At 35.6% G+C, this 19,157-nt stretch overlaps 1 protein-coding gene across 2 annotated transcripts in view; it reads left to right on the forward strand.

Annotated features, from left to right (window-relative positions):
- dlgap1 (discs, large homolog-associated protein 1) overlaps positions 1-19,157 on the forward strand; it is a 340,814-nt gene that overhangs the window by 34,502 nt on the left and 287,155 nt on the right. For both annotated transcript variants that reach the window (XM_031903257.1, XM_031903258.1), the window contains exon 2: positions 2,136-2,216. The gene's annotated coding sequence lies outside the window, so the exon portion shown is untranslated. The remainder of the gene's footprint in view (positions 1-2,135; positions 2,217-19,157) is intronic.

Consider the following 19,157-nt stretch of genomic DNA (forward strand, 5'->3'; position numbering starts at 1 on the left):
CTTTTGCCCGAGAATGATGCGATTTGTGAAGGAAAAGCTAAAACAGACGTGCAGCTATCTATATATTCAATGGGGAGTTGTTTATCAGGGCATGTGCCCCAAGGTGGGCGTGGTCTAAATTTGGCGCAGCACACTATGCATGCTGCCATTCTTGCCCCTGTTCCCAAATTTCACTCTGAAATCTAGTTTTATCTAGTTTAGTTTGACAGGAACTGAAGCGAATGTAACCCTGATGCTACAAAATACTTATCCTGCGTAGGGCCCCGTTTAATCCTAATCCTGCTCTGGCTCCCCCAGCTACACAGCTTTTTTTCCTTGAAACTATGATGATCCAAATTACAAAAAAAAACAATTTATCTATAAATCCCCAGGTCATGAGCATTCTGGATTATGGATCCTGTACTTTAAAAAATGTCGCATCAAGGTAACATGCCACCTTCACAAAGGTCATATTAAATTTCAAGATCACAATGTAATAACAGTGCATGGAAGAATATGAAATTGCAAAGTGCACTTTTTTTCTTATTTATGACTTTCATTTTGTTGCCTCATATGAACTGTAGAATTTATACCTTTGCTTTGCTCATATAAAATGGGAACCTACTGTATCTAGATAATCCTATTTAATTATGGCCAAAGAGCAGCAGTGTTATTTTGCATTGTGTTTGGGAAATGCGGGTGGAAATGAAAGCAAAAAATGGCATTGTTGTGTGCATCCATGCTTTCCCTGAGCCACATAATTTGCTGGATTGTATGTGAGATCGCTATGGATTTGTGTATAGAAACACCCTAATTTTTTTTTTTTAACTAAAATATTAAGGGAAAGATTTAAATATTTTATTATTTTTTTTTACCAATGTTCAGTTAAAAAATCCTTTCAGATTTAACATGTGAAACATTCCATCATGGTTTATTTAGGATCACTAAGTCCCCATAACCGTGCATTGCATCTGTTTAACCTAAGGCTTGTTCATTCCTTTGGGTTTACAGTTTGGCTTTGCCACTTAGTTCTAACACCCAGTAGAACTGAATGGTGTTTGTTCAAAGCAGTCAAACACATTCTCACTAATTGACACATTGATCTCCTTTGATAAATGTGTCAATTCGTAATCCACTTTCCTGACTGTCAGGAACATTTTCCCAACAGCAAGGAAAGTGTTTACCATGGTGTGTAGATTATACCTTTCTGATCAGCAGAATTTATTTATGCCACGCATTTGTTGATCAAACAGCTGGCTCTGGCACTAAAGTGTTAAATTACGCACAATATTCAAGTCTTAATTTTGTGCAGGTTTTAACCTTTATTATAGAGAGGGACCTGGTATGGGACCTGGGTTAATTATAACTTTGTTGAAATCAGAGAAAAGGCATATCATTTTTAAAAATGTTAATAATTTGCTTATAATGGAGTCTATGGGAGATAGCCATCTCGTAATTCAGAGCTTTCTGGATAACAGGTTTCCAGGATCTTATGCCTGTATATACATTTTAGCATGGGGGTGGCCACATTTAACTGATGTGGGCTCAAATTTTAGTGAAGATATCACATCAGGGCATCCCACCAATTCAAGTGTTGCTTTTCCATAAATGATGAAATTTTCAATATTACATTGAATGGGAAAGAAAACATGGGAAAAAACATCATTTCTCAGGCCGTTGCTTAAAAAATCTGAATGAGAATTACCCAGAAGGGTGCTTATGGAGCTGTTTGTGCACAATGGGTTGCTATTATATTCTATCCAATATATATATAATATACGCAATCAGCCTTGGTTTGGCACTTACTGTTTGTATAGATTTATAGATTAATCTTCATTTGTTGAGGTTGATAAATGAATGAATTTGTTAAGGTTGAACTGACCCCAGAAGTATAATCTTTTCTTTTTCGAACCAAGAGGTTGTCAGGATGTCTCCCTGCCCTCATAGCTCAGTTTTGGTCTTCAGGCTCCTATATAATACTGTTCATAAAATCACTTAAACACCCACAGCCACAATTCCCAGTCCATTTGCCATCAGTGGGTTTATATCACATACAATCACAGCTGGTGGCAAGTATAAGACACTAGTCTATTATGACATGGATTCTATTTGTACAAGAACAGAACAAGGATTCATTTTTTCCTTTTCTTTCCTAGGAAGAGACATACACAGGAACTCAAAATGTTGATCATCCAGATTTCTGTTGTCTGCAATTAAGTAGCAAAATACTTTCTGTGGTGAGTGATTACTATTTACATTTAATTTGAATTGATTTTGCAATAAGCAAGTGATATTATTAACAGGGGGGCTGCTGCCATGAGGTGAGATGAGCCTCAGGCGACAGCGCCCTGCAAGTTGCCAGGGGCGGCAAGAAAAGCTCCTTGTAACTTTAAGAGGCAAATAAACTGGAAATTCAGCTCTTCTAGTGCAGGGAATAGCATCTCCAAAGCCGCCTCAGGCAGCATTAGGGCTAGGCACGCCCCTGATTATTAGTGTTAAAATATTGATGTGCTGTTTAATATATTTGTTGATATTATCTTATATTTGGTAACAAATCTGCAAGCAACAATTACTTTTACTTGTAATATATTCAGTAACATACACACATATGTATATATTTATATATTTCACTTTGAGGTCACTTCCTATTGGTTTGCTTGTTATGGATATTTATTGGAGTGGGTTAAAGGCATGGTTTCCTTGAGAAAGGTCCCAGTGTTAACTACAACATTACATTGGTTATCAATACTGTTTTAAATATACGTTTTGTTTTTTCACATGAAGTCTAAGCAATTGCTTAGATTCATTTATTAATGATTGGTTGCAAATGGCAGCAGATTGGGCAGTTACTGATTCCAATTAAATGTTAACTTCTGACATTGGTTCGTTTCATAGATGGCACCTTTAGTTCTACATAGTTGCATTCGAATGTTGTAGCTAAGGGGACACTGACAGTTATAATTAAAAAGTAAATAAAAAGTGCTTGTGAGAGATGTTTAAAGTTTTAAATATTTAGCCTCACTGAAATATTTTCTTAGTTACAGGTTTATTTCTGCTTTGTACATTCTGCTCGCTAAGCAATGCACTTTAATAATATTGGAAATTATTTTGGGTGCCTGTTATTCTGATTTTGTTGGTTCTGTATGGATTACCCCCCAAATAATTTAAATGTTAAATAAACCTAATAGAATTGTTTTGCCACCAATATGGATTCAAGCAGATTAGTTAATATCAAGTACAAGGTACTGTTTTATTATTACGGAGAAAATGAGAAGATGTTATAAAAAAAATAGAATTATATGCTTAAAATTGATTTCATAGGAAATTCAGGGCTTACTGGGTTTCCCAATAGGAAATCCCATACCCGTATGGGAAAACATTATTCAGTCAAAAATAAAGAAATATTTATTGAAATACATGAAAAGGCTTTGCTGTAAATTGAATCCTTTTCTAGGATGATAATAAATCCCAATCCCATAGCCGTACTGCCGATTAAACAGAACTAGTAAAACAATAGATATTGTTCATAATTTCTATTGATCTTACACTTCATTTTATTAAAACTGTGTGCAAAAACAAATTAACTGGAAAAAACAAAATTAGCATCTAAATGCAGAGAAAAACAGAGTTACTCTGCAAGCAAGTTGCCATCGCAGACATTAGATTGACAAGTATATTCTATTTTAGGCCTTTCTTTTAAAATGTTCATGCTTGATAGCATTTGGATGATGGAAAGTACTTGACAAGTGCATAACACTACCTGGCTAGAATATTTGTTGGGGAATAGTTGGAACTAAATTCCTGAAAAATAACTAAATGCTTCAGAAAACAAATGACAGATGTAGTTGCAGGTGTTCTAGATTTACAAGATACATTTCAATAGAATTAAGGAGAACGTTTAACTGGCATACAGTAAGCATCGCTGCCAAATTCTGGGGCCCGTAGACTTGTGGGGCAACAGAGGAAGGGACAGAATTAAATGATTTATACAAGAGATAAAAGTAAAAATATAAACAAATGTTTATAACCTCACTAAACTGCTGAGATCAAGGTTGAATAATAGATATGTGATCCCTTATCCATGCCGCCAGCAGTGCGTACAGTTTTAAATGCCTTCTTTTTTTATGAAATTTCGGGGATTTATGTGTGCACTCAACAAACCCTTTGTATACATGCAACTCGTTTTACACTCATGATATTGATATGAATGCAAATCAGTGTTATAATTTTCCAGCTAGAAGATATACCTGGTAATAGGTTTCTAGCTACTAGCGATAACTGATTGGGACTTCTTTGCTTTATGCTATGTGTAATTCTGTCTAAAAGTACATTTGTTTTTGGTTGGCATATTGTATGCTTTCATACACAGGGCCACAACATATCTTGGTTTGTTTACAGATGACCCATTGGATTGCTTTTGCTTGTCACATTTTTTAACTCTTTCCCATTAAATCCTTCAAAATAAGTTGAATGTGCTCTATCAATAAACTGTAATAATATACCTGTACTATATCAATGTAAGCATCGATCTTGTGAGGAACTCCCCATTGAGGCCCATATTTTCATAGGGTATTAAAGAGTTTTTAAAATCCACACACTGAACTCCCCACACAGCTACAATTTTGCCAAGAAAATATCAATGATTTCACACATATAGTGGTTTTCATTTTTAAAGGGCACAAAGCTGAGAAGGTTTTGTAACCACTGCCCTGTAGTTCTAGTCCAAAAAAAGACTAGATCATATCTGACGTCCCTGTTTCGATCATGTCATGTGATGAAATTATATATTTAATTTGAGAGGTAATTTGCTACAAGCCTCATTAAGGAAAGGTCTAAGGCTCCCATGTATACATAATTGTAAGCAATAAACCAATGAATCGTAGTACTCGAGAGGAGTGGCAATATGCCCTTTTAAGCATGACATAGTCAACTAATATATTTAATTAAATAATGGATTTTTGTCTTTACGAGGTGAATGTATTCTTGTCCCCAAATGTTGTTAGGTCTATTTCCCTTTTACACAAATGGAGCAAAGGCATTTATTTAGATCAGTGATGGCTGTCAGTGACATTAAAAAATGGAATTCTGACTCATATGCGATACATGTTTACTGAGTTTTTGACATTGTTGTCATATGATTCATTCAGTGAAGTAATGTAAAGTGCTACTATGGTTACGATAAATCTGTCATATTCATTTTATCTTAGCAGAACACATGACTGGTCTTTCAAATGTAAATACTGTAATGAATCAAGTCATTCAAGATTATTCTGTATATTTGACTACAATTACAGAATCATTTTAGCAACTTTTAAAGGAGAACTAAAGCCTAGCAAAAACATAGGCTAAAAATGCAACACAGAATGTTTATATCTACCGACTCAAGGCGACCGCAGCCCTTTAAAGATCAATGGACTTAGATGATGCCCCCAGTAGATCCCCATCTTTTTTCTATGGGCTGCTGTCAGCTGTTACCTCAGCTAAGGAACTTTCTCACACTGCACAGTATATATGTTTAGTATATAGGTTACAATCCAGTGCTAATTATTAATAAATACACGTTCATATAAATCAGTGCATTCTGCGTCAGAATATCATAATCAGCTTTTTAGCATTAGCTTCTATTACAGATGAACCTCGTTCTCTACTTGATGATTTCCGTAGACTCTTAAGCTTAGCTTCTTAACAGCTACCCAGAGCACTCATAGGAGCAGATTTATTCGATTGATTGGCTCCTGAGGAAGCGTGCCGCTAGCACGCGAAACGCGTCAAGCTTTTTGTTGATGCCTTTATATTGCTGTACACTGTAAGTAGCCTGCATTGAGCTGGGATTTTATTTCATTAAACGATTTTACACTATTTTCGCTTTCCTCTTTATGTTATGTACATTGAGGATTGAGATCTTACTACAATCAATACCGGAATCGGTTTTTTATAAGCTACATTCTAATTACATCTGGTGAGCATCTGGATTGGACATATTTAGTGGGAATCACAGATCGTTATTTGGTTTATTACAAGCACTTGGGGTGGTTCGTTGACTTCAGCAATCATACGTTTTGCACTATATTTTGTTTTTGTTTCATTTTATGCGCTTCCATCAACTTTACTGCGTACACGTTTGAGGCCCATCTAAAAAGGGGGGCTTGTCTTTAAGAGGAAGCAGCACACGACTATGCGATTCCACAACTTTGAAGACCCATGAATGGATTACCACTGAGAAGCGCTGGGTATTGGGTTTTCCAATCCATATGTACTGTCTGTCTTTATTTTATCATAATCCACCCACCATCTCAGTACTGTGCACCTAGTCAGCACTCCTTTTTCCCTTGAATTTAAGGTATGTGCAGGGAATGTTGTTGATTAACAGTTGCACAACCACAATTTAAATTTACCATTTCTTGAAAGGGATGTTAGGGTTGCAAGGATCGGTATTTGGGCATTAGGCTGTTGCGCGGCTTCCTCCCATTTGAGCAAAACATTTCTTCAAAGTCTATGAAGATTCTCATTCATCCAGGTCATGATATACAGTATCTAGTAGAATTAAGTCTAAAACAACTGGACTTTTCTGTGTTTTTTCTTGAAAACATTTCCTCACTCATCCGAGTGGCTCCTCCAGGTTTTTCCCACACAGTCCTTTCTTCTTGACCTGATACTAACCCATGCACCTCAAGTTTAATCATGATATATTCCTACAGTGTTTTTATTACTTCAAAAATAATTCACACTATTTAGACACAAAACACCATACATAGAAATATAAAAAAAAAATATAAAAACACAAGCAGAACAGAGAAAATATTTTTTTTTCCATTAGGTTTCAGACAAAAGAAAATAACTGAAATCAGGAAAATAGAAGAAATGCCTCTTGCAGAAATAGACTCCGTATTTCAGCTTTTAACATGTTGGCTTTGAAAAGAAAAGACAAGAAAGAATGCAATTCAATTTAGACTGTGTAACAGGGAAGCAATAAATGAATTTTGTTTGCAAATATTATTTCAGCTAAAATAAAATACTTAACAAAACATATGGGAAAGAATAAGCCCATTTAGGTAATATTACCTACTGAATAGGACATTGGAAATCTTTTAAGATATTATTATCCTTTTATTCTGGAATTATTTTTTGAAGGAGACATATTGTGTGAAAAACTTTACTCATGTAAATATAGAAGGAATGTGCTCCATTTTGGACTGAAAAAAAAAACACTAGTCCCACCGATGTGTTCCACTTCCTGCTGCCTCTTTTCCCAGGCTGTGCAGGGGGGCAGCAGCACTCAGCTCACTGAACTGTAGGATAGGAACCAATCAGCAGCTAGGCTGACCTGATTGGGAACTGAAACCTGTCTTTGCTTGTGAGACAGCAGGGCTGTGATTGGCTCCTACTGTGCTTCTAGCATGAACCCTTAGGACACACCCACCCCTCATTTAAAGAGGGACCAGACAGGATCTCTAGGGAACTCCAATAAAGGGGCCATTTTTACAGAAAGTATTAATTTTTAGGCCAAAGTGAAACCAGCACCGTATATTACTTCTAATTGTCTATAAGATTATACATTTTTTTTGTTTATCCTACATGTCACCTTTAAACAATGCTACTCAGCTAGATTTAAATTCAATGAGAAAACACTGTGTTGATTACTTTGACATGGGTGTGAATAGGCCCACTCATATAGAGGAAAGCCAATGTGGTTAGAGACCAATCATTTACTCCCTCCTGTGACACTCTTTTTTGAGACTCATGGATAGGCAAATGCTGTATAGTCCACCTTCATTATTAATATTAATTCATCCAATTTACCTAGGCACTGAAATGTAATGCCACCAAGGATAAGAAGTAGCAGTATTACATGCCACTATGTATTACTAGCATCAAACATTACATGACTCTCAGTACCTCTGGTGTTGGATTAAGCTACTTCTAAACTGCTGTATAATTGCTACAATTTAAAGACTTGATGGAGTTGGCTAGTAAAAATCTAAAGCCTAGTAGCCGCTGACCAGCATGAAAGACCGATTTGCCAACACAACACTTTTACAGCTGAGTTTACTTATGTATGTGGAATGAAAACTTAGAATAGTTGACCTTTATATTGTAATTTTGTCCATATGAACCCATTACAGTGAACCTAAAGGAAAATAGTATAGGTGGCTAGCCTTAGAGCCTGTAGAGAAGAAATTCTTGTACAGACAAAATGACAGTTATTTACACTACTAAGAATGACTAATACATAATGCAGCTATGGCAATATATTCAGACTAATCCTGCTATTAGCTTTCCAGTCTCCACAGATTTCAACGTTTACGTAAGACGTAGGATGGAGTGCTTCTACCAGTATAAAAATACTGTAAGGGTCAGGTGCCTTTTAGTATAGGGGCCCCAAACTGCCAGGGGACCAGAAAATCAACCACTTGAGAAACAAAAATACTGTAGGCACATCTGATGCTGTTAAGCAGTGAAAGGTGTTTTATTAGCTCACAAAAGTGGCAACGTTTCGGGCCTATACCGGGCCCTTTATCAAGCAAGCTTACTGCATATACGGTCATTTTATTATGAAAGGCTCACCCGCTCTACTGGATACAGTTAAATACTGCTTTCTCTTTGCTTTTCTTCACATTCCCATATTTACTCTGAAACCAGTAGGTCAAGAGAAAGGATTACAGTGTTTTTTGAAAACTGGGTTGTAATTATGTAGAATTTCTAGTTGTATTCTATATATTTTCACAGCGTGACTCTGTATGCTGCTGTGGTGATAATAAGTGTAATGCATTTGTGAGGATAGTTTGTGATATCTCCCATTTAGATGATCGTTCTTGAGCATCACCAGGTAGAACAGTTTGCTCAATTGAAGCACAGATTTTAGCATTTTATTTATAGACAGCATTTTATTGGGCACATTATGTTGGTTTTTAGGAAGCAAAACCTTGTATAAGTTACTAGCATATGTTTGTAACATGCAGTCAATAGTACTGTTGTGCCAATAAAGGATCTGGGTTAGTCTGTGTCTAATGTTTTATATTAGGGTTTTCATGTGCATCAGTGTTACTGCTCATACCTGTTGGGTGGATTATTTCTGTCTATCTCAGTAAGCCTTTGGCTGCGGAAATTGTGTAACATCTGGGAGGCCTAAGGGTTACCCCAGTCTGATCTGTATATTATTGTTCCTGGAGATATAAGGAGTTCATTCTGTACAGAAATAGAAAATATAAGGAAATACCTCACCCCCCCCTGGACAATTTTGTTCTTCTTCTTTCTGTCATTCTGTCCTGCAAAAATATTTCATGCCGTTTACTTGATGTGAATTATTTGCACAAAATTGATTTAGTGGTATGTTTTATAAAGTGCATATTTTTCCTAACAATGTATAGAGAATAGTTCATTTTTTTCAGAGCAGGTGCCCCTGTATTGTGCATTTTGTAAGTCAACAAAACTGGATCCTGGATTTTTTTTGTATTAGATTTAGTGTGCTTTTGCATTAGCTTTACTATTTTCTTTGCTTCAGATATTTTTAGGCCAGCCTGCGGATTGGAGTTATTAATTCAATTTTATTCCAACTGACATACACAATAAATGGACTGCTATTGAACATGTCAGTCATTAAAATGAGAAACTATAGATGTTCTCTGGCCAGACAGGGAAAAGGGGGTAGTTGCAAACAGAACAAGAAGTAAGAGATGTACACTGCCTAGACATGGAAAGAGTGATAGTGGCATAACAAAAACAAATAACCAGATATTTATGCTGCCCAGACAGAGAGACAAATGTAGGGGGCAGATTTATCAAAATGTGAGTTTATAGTTTAATGCATAAAAACTTAAACTTAAATCTTAAGGGATTTTAGAAGCATATTAATCACTAGTTATGTTCTAACTTGTGCCCATTTATAAATGCTCTTCTCAAAATTCTATATAAATGAAAAGAACCTAGGTGAGTTTTTCTGTATTAGCGCTAAACTCATATTTTAATAAATCTGCCCCGAAGTGTTACCTACAGAACAAGTAGGTAGCTCTTGCCTTTTTCTGCTAGGCGCACTAACATTGCCAGAGATGTCCAGAGGCTTGTCTGCCAGCTTGCATTTTGCATTTGGAAACAGCTCTGTCCTTACATAACAGGTTTCTGGATTATGGATCCCATATGGAAATTATAGAAATAATGATAATTTTTTCTACATCTATTAGCCCAGACAGTAGGTAGATTCCATACTTGGGGAAGCCCATTTGTCAACATTCTCATTTTCATGGTTTTAGAGGTTTTTGAAGCCACAAATAAACTAACTTAAACTACTAATGCCAAATGATTTATTAAAACACCCTTTTAAAAAAAGCACAAATTAGACAATACATGGAAAAAACTCAAATTTTTCGCACAACTGAAAACACCAAAAACCTCTAAAACCACGAAGCAAAGAAGGATTAGCAAGTTAAAAAAGGACAGCTGCCATTGACCTCAGCAGCTTCTAGATGGCCTATTTTTGCTACTATTACTTTTAATTAGTTGTAGTTTTGACGCATAATAAATGGCAAAGAAAATTACAATTATCAGTGAAAAAATGTTTGCACAAAAAATACAAATTGTCAAAAAAAAAAAAATTAGAACGTTAGTAAATGCCCCACTAAATTTAGACTTAGATATCACAATGTGAGCAGAGAGTAAATCAACAGAGGGTAAAGGAAACTGCTTACAAATGAAATTTTGTGGAAAAGGGTGACTATGCTTTAATGCCTTCTTTTCAGCTGGGTAGCACAATCACTCTCTATGAAATTAATGTTAGCTGTTTGTACTTTTTCATGTGCTGATCAGAGCAACAGCATTTCTGTACTGTGTACTGATTTATAACAAATATACCTTCATTAATTCTTTTGCTAATGCTACATGGGGAAATTATGGCTTCTTGGTAGCTGTAACAGCGTTTTCCCAAAGCTACAACAAAGAAGCATGGAATTGCCTTCTATAGATGTATTGCTCAATTTGCAGAACAGCTACAGAACTAATACATGTAATATTCAGTGCAGTCTTACATCTGTGCTTAAAAGGTTGCACACTGATCTGAACTGTTTGTTTTCCAGTACATCCATAGTAATAAAGAGTCTTTGAAAAAGTGCTGGGGCACAAAATGTGCTAGGCTTTTACTGTGCTGTTTTAATTGAAGCTGAAAAATGAATTTCAGGTTAATCAAAATAATCATGATACTGTGGCCTGGTGTGCACCAAATGTTTTTGTGGTGGATCTGTGCACTTCCAGAAGCTACAAGTTTGTGCACAGAACAGATGGAGCTGGAGAACAATATCAGCCCAACACATATATTGTTGTAACTTATTTGATATTCATTCATTAAAGGAGAAGGAAAGGTAAAAACTAAGTAAGCTTAATCAGAAAGGTCTGTGTTAATACAGCCATAAGCACTCACAGAAACGCTGCACTGAGTTCTCTGAAAAAAGATTAATTGTGTCTGTAATTCCTGTGCCAGAGACAACCAGCTTTCTGTTCTCTGCTCTTTCCTGCTCCCCCCTCCCTCAAGAATGCTAAGAACTCACTCCCTCCTTAGTAATGTGGATCTGAGCCAATCAGCAGGAAGCTGATTCATAGTCTAACTAACTGAGAATGTTCAGTTTGGTCTGAATGTCTGTGCAGGAGTGAGGCATTGTGGGAACTTTCTTTACACAGTTCAGCGTTTTTTCTTCCTGTTTGGCTTCAGATCTTCTGAAAAGGTGAAATATGGGGAGACTTAAGGGCACTATTGGGACAACTGAAGCTTGAGATTAACTCTTTACTAGCCTTTCCTTCTCCTTTAAGAGAACATATGTCCCAATATCTACGGAACTTTATTACTTCATTGTTTCATTGCACAAGTTAGGGTCATCATATTGATATTCAACAGAATATAGAACAGTATACTCTAATACATTGACACAATATGGCTCATTTACAATGGGCAAGAGTGCTAAGTCATGCCCCTTAGATAAATGTACCACTGCTCATGGCTGTTACCAGTATACAAATCCATCAACATACAGCATCAGCAGTTGCCAAAGAGCATTCTCCATAATCTCTGCCATACGCTGAGTACCAGAATGCTCTCTTCTTGTGTTTTCTGGCACTCCTGCCTTGTGTGTCTTAGGTAAGGTAAAGGTATTTCCAGGCCAATGGACGTCCCTTCCCTGTTCAAAACTGCTGACACCTTGCGGTTATAAATCTACGAAAACCTTTATTACATGGATCACATGGATGTTTCGGGATCACCTTCCTTTATCAAGTGACTAATAATAAATTATGGTTATTAGATTAGAATCACACTGACAGAGTGCACAGAAAACTGACCAAACAAAATACCTGGTCCCACATTTTAATTCTTCCCCTGTTGCCAGGGGCAGAGAGTGTTGTTTACTAAGAGATGCAAACCAATGTACTCCTAGGGGCTGATTTACTTACCCACGAACGGGTCGAATGGAGTCCGATTGCGTTTTTTTCGTAATGATCGGTACTTTGCGATTTTTTCGTATGTTTTGCGATTTTTTCGGATTCTTTACGAATTTTTCGGATCCAATACGATTTTTGCGTAAAAACGAGAGTTTTCCTATCCATTACGAAAGTTGCGTAAAAAGTTGCGCATTTTGCGTAGCGTTAAAACTTACGCGAAAAATGCGCAACTTTTCGCGTAAGTTTTAACGCTACGCAAAATGCGCAACTTTTTACGCAACTTTCGTAATGGATACGAAAAACTCGCGTTTTTACGCAAAAATCGTATTGGTAACGAAAAATTCGTACAGAATCCGAAAAAATCGCAAAACATACGAAAAAGTCGCAAAATGTTCGTTTTCAAGTCGGAACTTTTCCAATTCGGGTCGGATTCGTGGGTTAGTAAATCAGCCCCCTAGAGTTACAGTGATGGACACTTTGAGCCTGATTTTTTACTGTTTGTAAATGAGGCCTCATCATTGATTTGTAAAACATCAAGCACAAGGGGAATGACATTTATTTCATATATCATTAGTTATTAAAGCAACTGTCTATAAAATGGCAGCACTCTGTTAACAGGCTCCAGTGGATTTGCATCTGATTAAAAGCTCCTTGAAAAAAGTCTGGCTCAGAAGGCCTACATGTGCTTGCACCCAGCAGCATCTACAGGAAGGGTGATTCATTCTCATGATGCAGAAATTGCCAGAATGAGATTTCATTTGAGCTGTTATTAATAAAAAGTTGCATAACAGGAAATGTAATGAAGTTCCAGATCTGTGAGCAGAAGGTTTATGTTACTGGAATATATATAGAGAATAATAGAAAAATACTTTCCATGTTAATGATACAATGCTTGGATAGTACAGCCATGCTATTCTGGAGTAAATTATACTATTCCAATTGAAGAGAACACTAATCCAGATATAAATGTTGTATTTATAGCTGAAAATAATGTGTGATGTTTAATGATGGAGAAGTGAAAGGAGGATGACATTCTTGACATTGGGAGAGTGTTTCCTCTTAATGATAAGGTTGTGTGTCCATGTATCTATCCTTTCTTTAAATCAGTGCTTACCAAATTGTGGGGCTGAACCCCTGGGAGGATTTGGAGCAGTTTCAAGGGGGCTCAGCATGAATGACAATCAGGGGTAGTAATTAGGGAAAATTGCCATTTTTTCCTAGATATTTGAAATCCTAACTAGTGGGTCAGTTGGGGTATGATTTAGTTTTAATATATATTTGCTGTCCCAGATATTAATTTTTATATTTACTGTACATTCCAGGTTTTTTTTCTTTCACTTCCAGTTTCCTCCCATAGGAGAAGGAGTTTTCCATACATAAGTTTCATGTCCCATTATCAGCCTTTTTCATTAAATCTTAGTTGCATGGTTATCTCCCCTGATCAGAATGGAATACATTAAGCAAAACAGCTGAGCTCCACATAAATCCAGTTGTAACTGAAATAATATTCACTAATCCAGACCTCACTACATTTGTAGCTGAAAATCATGCATCTGTCAGCATGGTAATGTACCAGCTTTTATTCATTTAGGAAATATACATGGGAATGTAGCAAACAGCATATGTGCAAATCAATACAATTAATTTTGCTTATATGTGCCCAAAGTGGGTGCAAATAGAGGCAGATAAAATAAACTATATCCTGCATTTGCTGCACGTTTAGATTACTGATTTCCCAGGGCTGCCATTTTAGGTATTGTATACTGAAATTCTGAAGCTATTTTTGTTTTTTGGTTTGCACTTGGAGCATGCGCATGATTAGAAAACTATTTAATATGCAAGTGATTTGGCAGCCTTACCAAGTAACCTGAAAGAAGCAAGGATGCTTTTCTTGCATATTAAATCCTGGTACAGTTTGAATGCAACTCTAAGGTTGGCATTTACTAATGTTCAATTTTTGTAACAGCTAGAGCAACATTAGTATAGCAGCTCCTTCGTATATACAGTAATTATACATATACTATCGATAATAACAATCAAATGTAAATATGCTTTATTTCCATTGAGCGAGTCATTAATATAAAATTGTTCTGGGTGTAGATCTACTTAAAGCCATGTGGCAATATTGTCTATTGCTCTTTGCTAGTGTTCTCTGCTTGGTACTGCCATAAGTGCCTTGTCAGAAAAGATAAATTCAGAAAATAAAACGTCACATTTAGTGATAAAGTTAAATGATGCAAAAGCGGTATAATAAGATTAAAAAAAACATTGTTGCTGAATACCATATACAGATATCGGACCCCTTATCCGGAAACCTATAATCCAGGAATTACAGAAAGGTTATCTCCCATAGACTCCATTTTAATCAAATAATTCACATTTTTAAAAATGTAATAATAAAACAGTACCTTGTACTTGATTCCAACTAAGATCATTTAGAAATAATTTTTTTAGCAGACTTAAAGTAGGAGATCTGAATTACGGAAAGACCCCTTATCTGGAAAACCCCGGGTCCTGAGCATTCTGGATAACGGGTCCCATACATGTATTGTGAAAACTAATCATGGTAACTACTTTCTAATACTGCTATAGAACCTAGGTTTTTTAAGATAAGGGGTCTTTCTGTAATTTGGATCTCCATACCTAAAAATAATTTAAACATTAAATAAACCCAACAGGATTGTTGTGCCTCCTATAAAGATTATATCAAGTACAAGGTACACATTTTTAAAAACTTAAATTATTTAATTGAAATTTATGCTATGGAAGTTGGCCTTCATGTAATTTGGAGCTTTCTGGATAGCTGGTTCCCAGATCCCAGATCCCAGATCCCATACCTGAGTTATATGGGCAGTAATATCAAATATATGCACTGTGTCCCTAATTTGCAGTGTGTAACTGTTAACGCTCCATAGTGTGCTTGCACGTCCATTATTATCTGCCTGTGCTTTCCAGCAGGCTGTGCTGAGTGCTATAGCCAATTATTTATGAACCATAGAAAAGGCCAGCATGCTGTAGTGCAGAACAAATACAGAGATGGTTACAGCTTCGGTACATGAACATTTTCCTGTACTATATGGATAAAAACATAATATTTTTTCATAGAGCTGCAAAGTTTTGCAATTTCATTTCTTCAACCATGAAAGGTGGATTGCTGAAGTGCCTTATAAATTATTAATGATCATTGGTGGATTATGACTTCAAACATTAATGATATTTCATTCCCTACACAGAGCCCTATTTTCAGGATATAACAGGATTGGTTCAGCAAGAGCTGTTGTCATGGATACACTAAACCAACCATTCATTTAATTATTTTAACTGTAGCCATTAGATAAGTATGGAAATCACAGTAGTTGAAATTATACTTTACAAACAAATTATTGTTAATATTATCCATTATTTATATAACTAACTTGCTGTTAAATCTATTTCATTAGATTAAAGTTTTATGATACCACTTTTGATATTGGATTTATAAAGGTGTTATGGAACTATTGCAAATTGCACTTTAATTTTATGAACTTGAATGACTTTATAATTCCCGGCTGCGATATTGGATACATTGTGCCACTAAACTATTGCACATTGTACTTTAGTCTTATGTATTTGGGTTGTTTATAATTCCTGATACTGGATATTTAGGGAAACCATTGCACATTGCACTTTAGTTTCATGAGTTTAGGCTATTTTATAATTACCAGCTTTTAATTAATGAATGATAAAGTAATCAATTACTGCAGGTCATAACAGCATCAATATATTTTTTTATGTGTGTTTTAATTTTTTTTTTTTTAATTTTGTTTATTATAAGTAGACTGGCCAGTCACTTATGAATTGTGAGTACAATTTTATAATTACATTTATGAAGTAAAATGTTTAAATACACATATAAAATTTTTTGTTTAAGTCCCATATGAGAATTCAGGTGTTGGTTAGAGCCATCAACAAGTGGAATAAAATGGTACACAATACTATGGTGTATATTTTTCATGCTGTGTAAAAAGTGAAGTGAAGCATTACCAGTGATGTTGCCCAGGGCAACCAATCAGCAATTAGATTTCAACAGTTAGAAAACCAAAGCAAAGCATCTGATTGGCTACTGTGAGCAACATCACTAGTAATGTTTTACTATTGTTTTACTTTTTACACAGCATGACAAATATACCCCCTAGGAGTTGGTATACTATTTAATGAGGTTTTATAAAGTTTGGAGTGCATGGTGGGAAGCTGCACTAGGGCCTGGAAATCAATGAAACAAGGCTTGATTCTTTTTTTGCAGAACTTTAGGCAATAACATGCTCACTGATCCTAGTCTTTACATGTGTACCTATGTACAAGTCTCTTCTGTTTTAATGTTTTTAAAAAAAGATCTTCTGTACGTTGGTTATATACTACAACTATCAAGTGTGTACCTGATATTTAACCCATGACTTTTTTAACTCAGAATTGATCATGCCCTTTACGCAAGTAAGAAGGTGTTTTAAATTTAATTTTTAACCAACCTCTGCTTTTGGCCATCTATATACATTGTATAACTTGGATCAGTCAAAAAAGGTATTGGAGTGGAGGGTGAAACGCTAAAAAACATATGTATAAGTATCAAATCTCTTTTAACCAATTAATAGTACTGTAATAAGATGTAAAGCACATAATACTGTTATTTGAAACCTCTCGATGTTCAAGCAATGTCAGCCAGTGTCCACATTTGTGATGTTCACCCCTTATCAAGATGTGGTCACTAAAAGAACAAAATGACTACAGATAAAGAGAAAAAGCAGGTTCCCTTCTTGTATTAGCTTAAATAGCATGCTTATAAGAGGAGCTCAAATGGAAGTGTGTGGCAGCTTCTGCTGGACCAGGCAGCTATGAGGCTCTAGAGACATTTAAATCCATAACTAAATGTATGCTGAGTGCAGCCCAGCATGGATAGATTTTAAAATAATTCGCAAGTAGAAAATTAGAGTCACTATAGGCTTCAGGGATAATCTCCCATGTTTATTGATACAGTATGAACAGTGCGGAGCACAGCAAGATTTAAAGGCTATTGCCCAGCTACTGCCAAATCCTTTTAACTTGTCAGCTAATCTTCTGATAAACCTCACTCAACTACTGATTGGCTCGAGATATAGAAGACTGGTCATTCAGCAAACATTATTTTTACATTTCCAGCCAACAAGCTGATTCTAGGTTAGTCTTGATGGTCCCATTATTCTTTTAAGTCTTTATCCAATGACAGGCTAAATTGAACTTAACCTACAACTAAAAAGTAAAGAAAATAATTTAATTTTATTAAACTAAATTACACAACAGTAAAATGGTTCAGTTTTATTCTGCTGTATTCTCAGGCTCCATGCATCTCCTGCATCAGTTTGTTCCTCATCAGGAGCCCTGGAGCTACACAAATCCACAGCATCCCAGAGGCATCAGCATTACTTTAAACTTACTTAATGAGCAATAATTAAACACTGATTAAACAATGTCACAAATTAAAATGGTTATCTGTTATTTGCTAAAACTATGCTTATAATATACTGATACATCACCTGCATACAGACCATTACATACATTCTAAAAATAAATTTATATTCTCTTGATGTTCTATTTTAATTCCATGCAATCTATAGAAATTAAGCTTTAAATATAGTACAGGTATGGGATCCCTTATCTGGAAACCCATTATCCAGAAAGCTCCAAATTATGGAAAGCCCGTCTCGCTTAGACTCCATTTTAATCAAATAATTCAGAATTTTAAAACTGATTTTCTTTTTTTCTGTAGTAATAAAACAGTACCTTGTAACTGATCACAACTAAGATATAAATAATCCTTATTGGATGCAAAACAATCCTATTGGGTTTATTTAATGTTTAATCTATTTTTTAGTAGACTTAAGGTATGAAGATCCAAATTACGTAAAGACCCCTTAACCGGAATACCCTTGGTCCTAAGCATTCTGGATAACTGGTCCTATACCTGTAGTAGCACACTACAAGCATAAGTTTCAAGGCATTCTAAAAAAATGTCCACAAAACATGTTTCAGGCATCATAGGCCTTTCTCATGTGTAAGGCTTTAAGTCATCAATAATATTTGTTTTAATTGAAAAATCAATAGTAACAGTCAATTTTGTTTGCAGTCTGTTTTCAAAACAGACTATGGGGCCAATTTACTAATCCATGAACGGATCAAAAGCTTCCGAATGCGTTTTTTTCGTAATGATCAGTATTTTGCGATTTTTTTCGTCACCGTCGCGACTTTTTTGTAAATTGTCGCGACTTTTTCGTAGCCGTTACGACTTGCGCGAATTGTCGCGACTTTTTCGTAGCCGTACCGACTTGCGCGAATTGTCGCGACTTTTTCGTAGCCATTTGCCCGACGAAAAAGTCGCGACAATTTGCGCAAATCATAACGGCTACGAAAAAGTCGTGACATTTCACGAAAAAGTCGCAACGGCTACAAAAAAAAATTGCAAAACATACGAAAAAGTCGCAAAATGTTCGTTTCCTATACGATTTTTTCCCATTCAGGATTCGGATTTGTGGATTAGTAAATCAGCCCCTATGAGTTGGTAGGTACAGTAGCATGACTATTTTATTGTGCCAATGCCTCCTATCTGCAATGACTGCACTAAAGGTTGAACTTACACTTTGTTTCATTTAATACAGTAAGTGGTAATTCTTGAGGCTTAACCATTTTACTGTTGTTTAATTTAGTTTAATAAAATTAAATTATTTTGTTTTTTAAATATATTATTATTACTA

This window comes from Xenopus tropicalis, chromosome 6 (genome assembly GCF_000004195.4).
Source record: "Xenopus tropicalis strain Nigerian chromosome 6, UCB_Xtro_10.0, whole genome shotgun sequence".
Classification (NCBI taxonomy): Eukaryota; Metazoa; Chordata; class Amphibia; order Anura; family Pipidae; genus Xenopus; species Xenopus tropicalis.